We start from the raw sequence: 8,781 nt of genomic DNA on the forward strand, positions 1-8,781 counted from the left end.
AAAAACGTTGTCCATCACCCCTATCATAAGATAGCATCCTACTCTTTCCTTCAGACGTCAAATCAAAGTATTTTATGTCCTTTAACACCTTTCATTATAATTATATTATAACTATATTATAATTATATTATAACTATATTATAATTATATTATAATTCTTTGTTTCTTTCTTCAATAGATGTGTGAAAGCTAGAGCTTTTTTTTTCTATACCCTTGATAAATATAAATGTGTCATTTAACGTTTACATTACACTGGACAACAAATAATTTGATACTGAAGGAAAACTCAAGTGAATATGATGGCACTGTTTTCAAACATGTACTCAACATTTGTCCGTCACTTCTAAATTCTGAGTTCTTGTTATATCCCAATACTTTATCAGCATTATGTGAAATACCATGCAATCAGTTCAGTACAGTAGATTTATGTTATGAAATTAAGTAACGTAGACAGCTTAATAGGTAAAAACATATGTTTTTGATAACCACAACCACTAATTGTACTGTTTTAGTGTAAAATTCCAAATATATTTTGTTCATATATGCTATTTCTTCTTGATATAATTACAGCAGATTACGCTTCTTGCTTTACTCCCACGCTCATATGCTCTACCAAGGAATTACAAAAGTTTTACATGTTTAGTTTGCAAGGACATTCGAGAAACCCTCGAACGAGTATAAAACGAGTTGAACACCTCTCTCAGTTGCCTCTTACTCACTCAGTTAGTCACTTTGACTCACTCCATGTACAGTCAAAACAAAGACTGATCTTCTTCCTTGCATCATACCCACAACATAATTACATTCTTCAATTTTTTTAAATCTTCTAAATTCTAGTTCTGTAAATATGAATTATTTTATTTATTTTTAGAAAATAATTTGAAACGTTGGCTGCCTCCTGTTCAAACCTGTAAGTGTAAAAATCATCCAAACAGTTTCTGCTACATTTGTGTAAACATGTTACAGTTTTACGAAGGAAGAACATCACACAAAAGGTAAATGTAACTTAATACAATTTATTAAGATGTAATATTGGTGACCAATAAAAACATTGGACTCTACATGTGTGTTGTACGGTTACTACATCTGGCTTGACAAAGTGACTAAATAAAAAGAGACCAAGTATGTCATTTGCAGTTCTCATAATATGGTATAACCCCAAAAATATAATCTTACAGACTGCTGTTTTTTCATGAATGATATTTCTGGAAATTTAGACAAAACTAAAGAATATTTCTCTCATGTATTGAAACCAGTACCTCATAGGTATGGTATTCCAGCACCACATCCACCAATGAATTGGAAAGTGTTATCCTGTGAAGAAAACAATGAATCATGTTCATTCTATTAATTCTATTCCGGTGGCTTCTAAACATAAAGTGCCTCATCTAATCACACAAGAATAGCTAAATGTTTAGATTCGTTTATCAGAGTATCATGAGGAACCCTTGGCTCTGTTTTATAGCAACAGAATTTGTTTGTTCCAGAAACAAGAGTATGAGTTTACTAAAGTCATCATCAAAGTATTACTTCTCACTACAACATGAAGATACTTTGTGTTTCTTTACAAGCGTTGATACATTAATGAAAGAATTAGTTACTACACATCATTCTTAAGAATGGAGACTTTTTATCGACTCATATAAAATTGGTATGAAAACTGTGCTTGAACAATAGGAATATTAAGCCATCAATTTACATTGCTCATGTTGTGAACATGAAAAACAATTATAAGAGCAAACAGATTATAAATTTGTAAACGCAATTTTCAATAAATAAATAGTTATTTCCATGATATATAAGAATTAATTATAAGAGTACATGTTATAGCTCAAAAACTATAGGTGATCAGTAATTTTCAATTTGATTTTTAAAATGAGCATCGTTAAATCACTCAAAAACAGTTGCATTTTTTTCTATTAGCAAAGAAAAACGTTTTTTGTTGGCTAGTATTATTTTATCTTTAAGTAGTATTATTATCATCTTGGTTCGATTGAAATTTTGTTTGCTTTGAATTTCACGCAAAGCCACACGAGTGCTATCTGCGCTAGCCGTCCATAATTTAGCAGTGCAACACTAGAGTGAAAGCAGCTAGTCATCATCACCTACCACCAACTCTTGGACTATTATTTTACCAACAAATAGTAGGATTGACCGACATATTATAACGCCCCAATGGCTGAAAGGGCAAGCATGTTTGGTGTAACAGGGATTCGAACCGATGACCCTCAAAATAAAAAGCAAGTACCTTCACCATCGGTCCATGCTGGGCCTCGATTCAATATATTAAGAACTTTTCTGTTTTAAGATAAATTTCCGTAGAATTGAAACAAGGTGTTCTTAAAGAGTAGTCTTCAGTTCAAAAATTTGCAGCACAGTTGAACTAAGAAAGTGTATCTGTTCTCATATAGAAAATTTGGTTTTTTTACTCAGTTGACAGTATAAATTGCCAAATGTATATCTAACTAAACAAGCATAGTTTGATAATCAAACACAAACTTTTTAAGTAACTAAATAAGTCAATTGAATACTTAATAATTTCTCATTAAATTGTTCACTTTCATTGTCACTGAATGAAACTCACTGCCTCTTGTATTTATTATGTATCCTTATTGCTAAAACATTAAGTCTAATTTACTCTTATCTTGTCCCCTGCTGGTACAGTGGTAAGTCCACGTATTTACAATGCTAAAATCAGGGGTTTGATTCCCTGAAGTGGACTCAGCAGATAGCCTGTTGTGACTTTGCTATAAGAAAAACACACACACAACATCTTATATTCATGCGTCCTCTAGTTGGCATATAATTTAAAACGTAAAATTTATAACGTGTTTTGTTCATAGCTAAGTTTATTTACAATTATTATTATTCACAAGTTTTAGTACCTCAACAGTTGCTTCTCGATCTCTCTACAGGTAGCTCATTTATAAAGGTAAGATCACCTCCAATCAGTATCTTGAAGGTATGATTTACATCTTTCACACTTTTACTGATATTGTCTTCTTATATTATGTTAGAGGAATTCACTTTATTGTCTCTCAGGATTTAATATGCTGCTTGCCCTGTTATCTGGTGATAATACTTACAGTTGTCTAACTGTTCTTTGAATTTCTTTTGTCTTCCTTCTATACAGATCTTTATATGATACTAAAGAAAAAGTATAACCGAATAAAGTTTTACACTGTTCATATACCACAAAGTTTTTAATTTGTTTAAGAAACACATCTTATCTCATCAAAACACTTTTGTGACCACAACAAAACTTTAACTCTCTAAGGCTAGGTCAAACACACACCATACTTTCAGTTGTGGCACTGGAAGTTAGATCCCACCAAAAGTGATATAGGTCTACATATTTCAAACTGTCTTTGTACCTTGGCAATGCCATCTTAGATATCACTCTACCTGAATCCTAGGGACCATTATGGTACCACTTGATTATAGACCTCTCTCCAGAAAAAACAAAGCAACAACAACAAACTCATAAATTCAAGAGAATAGAAGCAAATAATTAAAAAAAAAAGCTTTGAAAAAGTGAGATCTTAGTTATACCTCATGTTGTTGATCAGATGTAAAGCAGATAAACACAATGTTTTAAAAGCTACAGTGAAATAAGTAACTTTTCTCTCTCTAACATCCTTTTAGATTCTTACATAAACTGTACATAAAACAACAATTATCCAACTTAATAGCCTTTATTCATCAATTACAATTAATCTTCTAGAAAACCTGACCAGATTATTTTCAGTTAACCTCCTTTCTTTCAAGAAACAAATAATAGTAGTAATATGTACAGCATTTACAGATATTATTCTATAGGTGCAAAGCTATACAATTCGTTAGGGAATCAAACCTCGTATTTAACACTAAGTCTGTAAACATACCACCAAGGACTTATAGATAAAAATAAAACATTGTTATTTATTACAGATCAATCAAACTAGTCTTATTTAAAGTAACACATTCTGTCTCAGTGTGTGAAATAACTGTAAAATTTCAGATATAGAATGTTTTACAAATTATAGTGTTTTCAGCAAAGGTAAGTTAATCTTTAAATTGAAGAATTACTGAACATTGAATTGTAGTAGACATGATATCAAGACACATGGAAGTGTCTCTTATGGTTAAAAAACCTGCAGGATGCACTGTGTTAATAAAAGAAAACTTGATGATACTCCACCTCCTGTAGTTTGGACTTTGGTAATCCAAACTACCACATACTTGGCAATACTCCACCTATTGTAGTTTGGACTTTGGTAATCCAAACTACCACATACTTGTTGATACTCCACCTATTGTAGTTTGGACTTTGGTAATCCAAACTACCACATACTTGTTGATACTCCACCTCCTGTAGTTTGGACTTTTGTAATCCAAACTACCACATACTTGGTGATACTCCACCTCCTGTAGTTTGGACTTTGGTAATCCAAACTACCACATGCTTGGTGATACTCCACCTCCTGTAGTTTGGACTTTGGTAATCCAAACTACCACATACTTGGCAATACTCCACCTCCTGTAGTTTGGACTTTGGTAATCCAAACTACCACATACTTGGTGATACTCCACCTCCTGTAGTTTGGACTTTGATAATCCAAACTACCACATACTTGGCGATACTCCACCTCCTGTAGTTTGGACTTTGGTAATCCAAACTACCACATACTTGTTGATACTCCACCTCCTGTAGTTTGGACTTTGGTAATCCAAACTACCACATACTTGTTGATACTCCACCTCCTGTAGTTTGGACTTTGGTAATCCAAATTACCACATACTTGGCGATACTCCACCTCTTGTAGTTTGGACTTTGGTAATCCAAACTACCACATACTTGGTGATACTCCACCTCCTGTAGTTTGGACTTTGGTAATCCAAACTACCACATACTTGGTGATACTCCACCTCCTGTAGTTTGGACTTTGGTAATCCAAACTACCACATACTTGGTGATACTCCACCTCCTGTAGTTTGGACTTTGGTAATCCAAACTACCACATACTTGGCGATACTCCACCTCCTGTAGTTTGGACTTTGGTAATCCAAACTACCACATACTTGGCGATACTCCACCTCCTGTAGTTTGGACTTTGGTAATCCAAACTACCACATACTTGTTGATACTCCACCTCCTGTAGTTTGGACTTTGGTAATCCAAACTACCACATACTTGTTGATACTCCACCTCCTGTAGTTTGGACTTTGGTAATCCAAACTACCACATACTTGGTGATATTCAACCTCCTGTAGTTTGGATTTTGGTAATCCAAACTACCACATACTTTCAGTAGGTGTGCTCTACAAATGAAAATTTAAGCCAATTCATTAAGAAATACCCGAGATATAACATTTTCAGTTTTCACTGTGTTTCTACTTTTCTTCACGCTAAAAGTAAAACTTTATTTGATAAAAACAAACAAAAAAACACTTAACTTACATGGATCGTTTTCTAATTTGGTACACTGACAGATCTTCACAACCTATAATCAAAAGTCTTGTTTGATATATATATAAGCAATAGTGCAAAGCTATTTAACAAAAACTACTCATATGTAATGAAACTTTTTGCCCACATCGATGCAAAGTTATGTGAGCTATCAAGCCTAATAGTTTTATTACAGTCACCTAAAAATAAAAGTAAACTTTTAGTTTTTCCCATTTGGATGAAAGACAGCTGATTTAGACCAGCAAAACTACAGATTAAAGGCACATACAAAGCAAATACATACCTATTGGCTAGCACATACAAAGCAAATATATACCTATTGGCTAGCACATACAAAGCAAATACATACATATTGGCTAGCACATACAAATACATACATATTGGTGAAGCAGATTAGCAGTTTCTAGTTCATGTTTTAATGGTTATTTTTTATTGCTAACTGTTAACTAAAATTAGCAATGTTTTATAAAATTCACCTAATTAAAAGATCATTTAGTGTCACATGATATTAGCTTAAGTTATGATACTTGTGATACAGCTATATCAATCATATAAGGATGATAAGAAACTGGTGATCTAAATTCCATGGCAATTGGTATAAAAGAAGCTATTAACACTATTTGAGAGAGGAAAAACCATCACCAAATACTTTAGAGAATTTAGTTGGTTCTGATCCTAAAGCTAATGTTGGTTACTACTAAGAAACACTTTCTTATTTGGTGTGTATTGACAAAAAGTCACGACAGCTAACGAAAAACATCTTAGGTGAGAAAAACAAAGTATGGACAAATCATACAGGTTGGCAAGGTATTTTCCGTTTCACTCTGTTTAGTAAAACGAACTCTTAAGCTGAAATAATGTTTTTCAAAATATTCAAAGATATAAGCATATTTTAACTGTAGAATGTTGGTCAAAGTTCCTTTCATCCTTGGTTGGGTAATATTCTGGGTCACTCAGCTATGGTATTACGTGCGCACTTTCCTGGTAAAGATTTTTGTAAAGTTGCTAGATCTGAGAGTAGACAATGATCTTTACCACTGGAGGACTACATTACTTATATGGAATAGCCAATGGTAGCATGGGTAATTTAACATACATAAAGTGACAAAACCCTATAACTTGAGCAATTTCATAAAGTTAATCTTTTCTCTCCAGTTTGCTCCTGAATAAGAGAGGCCTACCTTTTGAAAGTGCTTGGGTTACAGTGTTTTATCATTCTGTATCAAGATTTCTTGAACCTATGTTTTTCTGGCTTCATAAATGTATATTATACTTTATTTTTTTATTATGGAAGTTCTTTACAGAGAAATTGGTTTTCCTCATGAGCTCTCAAACCTCCAGTAAGACACTGTAAATAAACTAGTTATGTGTTTTGATTGTTTTTGTTTAAAAAATAATGTTTCACTCTAGTTCATACTGTCCACTCTCTTTCTTTGCTAAACTCAGCCCAAATAAAGTCAGAGGATTCAGAGTTATTTCTGTGCAACATGATCTGTCTATGCTTCTCAGCATTCTGTAGATTCTACCCACCTATTATAAATGAATACCACAATATTTCCCACACTATGTTTATTTTAGTAGAGTTCAAATAAGTACCAGTTATCAAATACAATGTACAATACCTTTTCTTTTCTTTTTTTTAAATTTTCCAGATGAGTTTTTTTGTATTTCTTGCAATTTAATTCAATTGAGATGTACTGTTCAACTGTTGAAAATTTGATATTCCATTAAGACACATTTGGAGTATTGTGTTCAGTCTTAGGCTCCTTACCTTTAATTGTCAGAAGACTTCAAAAGAGGGTTACTAACATGGTACCTGGGATGGAGGTGTTGTCACAAGAGGAGAGATCAAAATTCTTAAGATTGTTTTCTCTTGATAAAAGAACAGTTACAGGAGATCTGAATGAAGTGTTTAAGATTGTTGAATTGATAATGTTGGTGCATCAACATTTTTCATATTTAATTACATGAATGATAGGACTACAAGACACAAATATAAATATTGGTAAAGTAGAAATCATCTACAGTTAAGACAGTTATACTTTTATAACAATGTGGATGGCATTTGGAACGAGTTGCCTTTAGAAGTTGTGAAGGCAGTAAACTTACACGAGTTTAAAACTTGAAAACTATATGAACAAAGAACTAGATTTAAGACTTTCAAAACTTTATGTAATAGTTTAGTTTAGAGACAGGTGATATAGACAAATAGGTCCTTTGTTGTCCTAAAACATTAATACATTTCAAACACATCATAAAGGTTTTATCATAATTTATGGACATGTGGTCATTTGGTCCTTCAAGGTTAAAGTAAAACTTAAACTCTCCTTTATTCTTCTAGAAATGATCACTTCTGTCATCCACTACTGCTGATGACAGCTCATTCCATATGTCAATAAGCATCGACAAAGTATAGAGGTTGTAACGATAAGAAATAACTGTCTGCTTTATTTCATTTACTATTCTGTGTTTTTAAGAAAAACGTTTAAAAACTTGTTACAGCCAAGATAGTGTCACTTCGTTAAAGACTAAATGTCAGTTTTATATTATTGTGCACGTACACAACTTTATTGTACTTTCTGTAATGTCAGCCAGTCACAACTGAAAGGTCAACATAATATTAAATATTTGTAAATGTACAATGTTATGAGATTTAAGCTATTTAGTCTAAACAATTATGTTATAATCTTTGGTCATCCTAAAACAAAAGTATAATTTATATTTGTTTCTGGTCATGAGGTAAGTAAAACTGACAGATCCCATATATTTAGGGTAGAGAAAAAAACAGATAAAATATAGTTTTGCTGAAAATAATAATAATATTTGAGATTTTGGAAGAACAGATTTTTAATCTTAACATGAAAGTCAATTTGCACTTGGACTATTAACAAAACAGACTCAATATTTTCACAAATAAATCTTTAGTAAAATTACTTCATTAAAAAAATAGTTTGATTTTTTGTGTACAAGACTTATAATGTTTACTAAGTCTACCAAAGTTTGAGTAGACACACACTGCATTACAAGTTTTAGTATAAATACAAACTCATGTTTTTTATACCGAGTCTGTTGCGAAGGACTAATATTAATTTTAACTTTGGTATTACAAGATCCCGAGAGAACCTTACTGTTTTGTGTGGTCCACAAATATTAAGGCAGGTTCAACTTGAAAACTTCTAGTTAGTGGTACAGATGTTGTCTTACTCTATTTTCTACAATTATTAAAAGTTATGTTATCTTACACCTTTATAATGGACAACTACTGTACAGCACTATTACAAGTAAATGTAAGATTTCAAATGAGAAGAGTTGTGATTTTTCACAAGAGAATA

Source organism: Tachypleus tridentatus, chromosome 4, assembly GCF_004210375.1.
Source record: "Tachypleus tridentatus isolate NWPU-2018 chromosome 4, ASM421037v1, whole genome shotgun sequence".
NCBI classification, from domain to species: domain Eukaryota; kingdom Metazoa; phylum Arthropoda; class Merostomata; order Xiphosura; family Limulidae; genus Tachypleus; species Tachypleus tridentatus.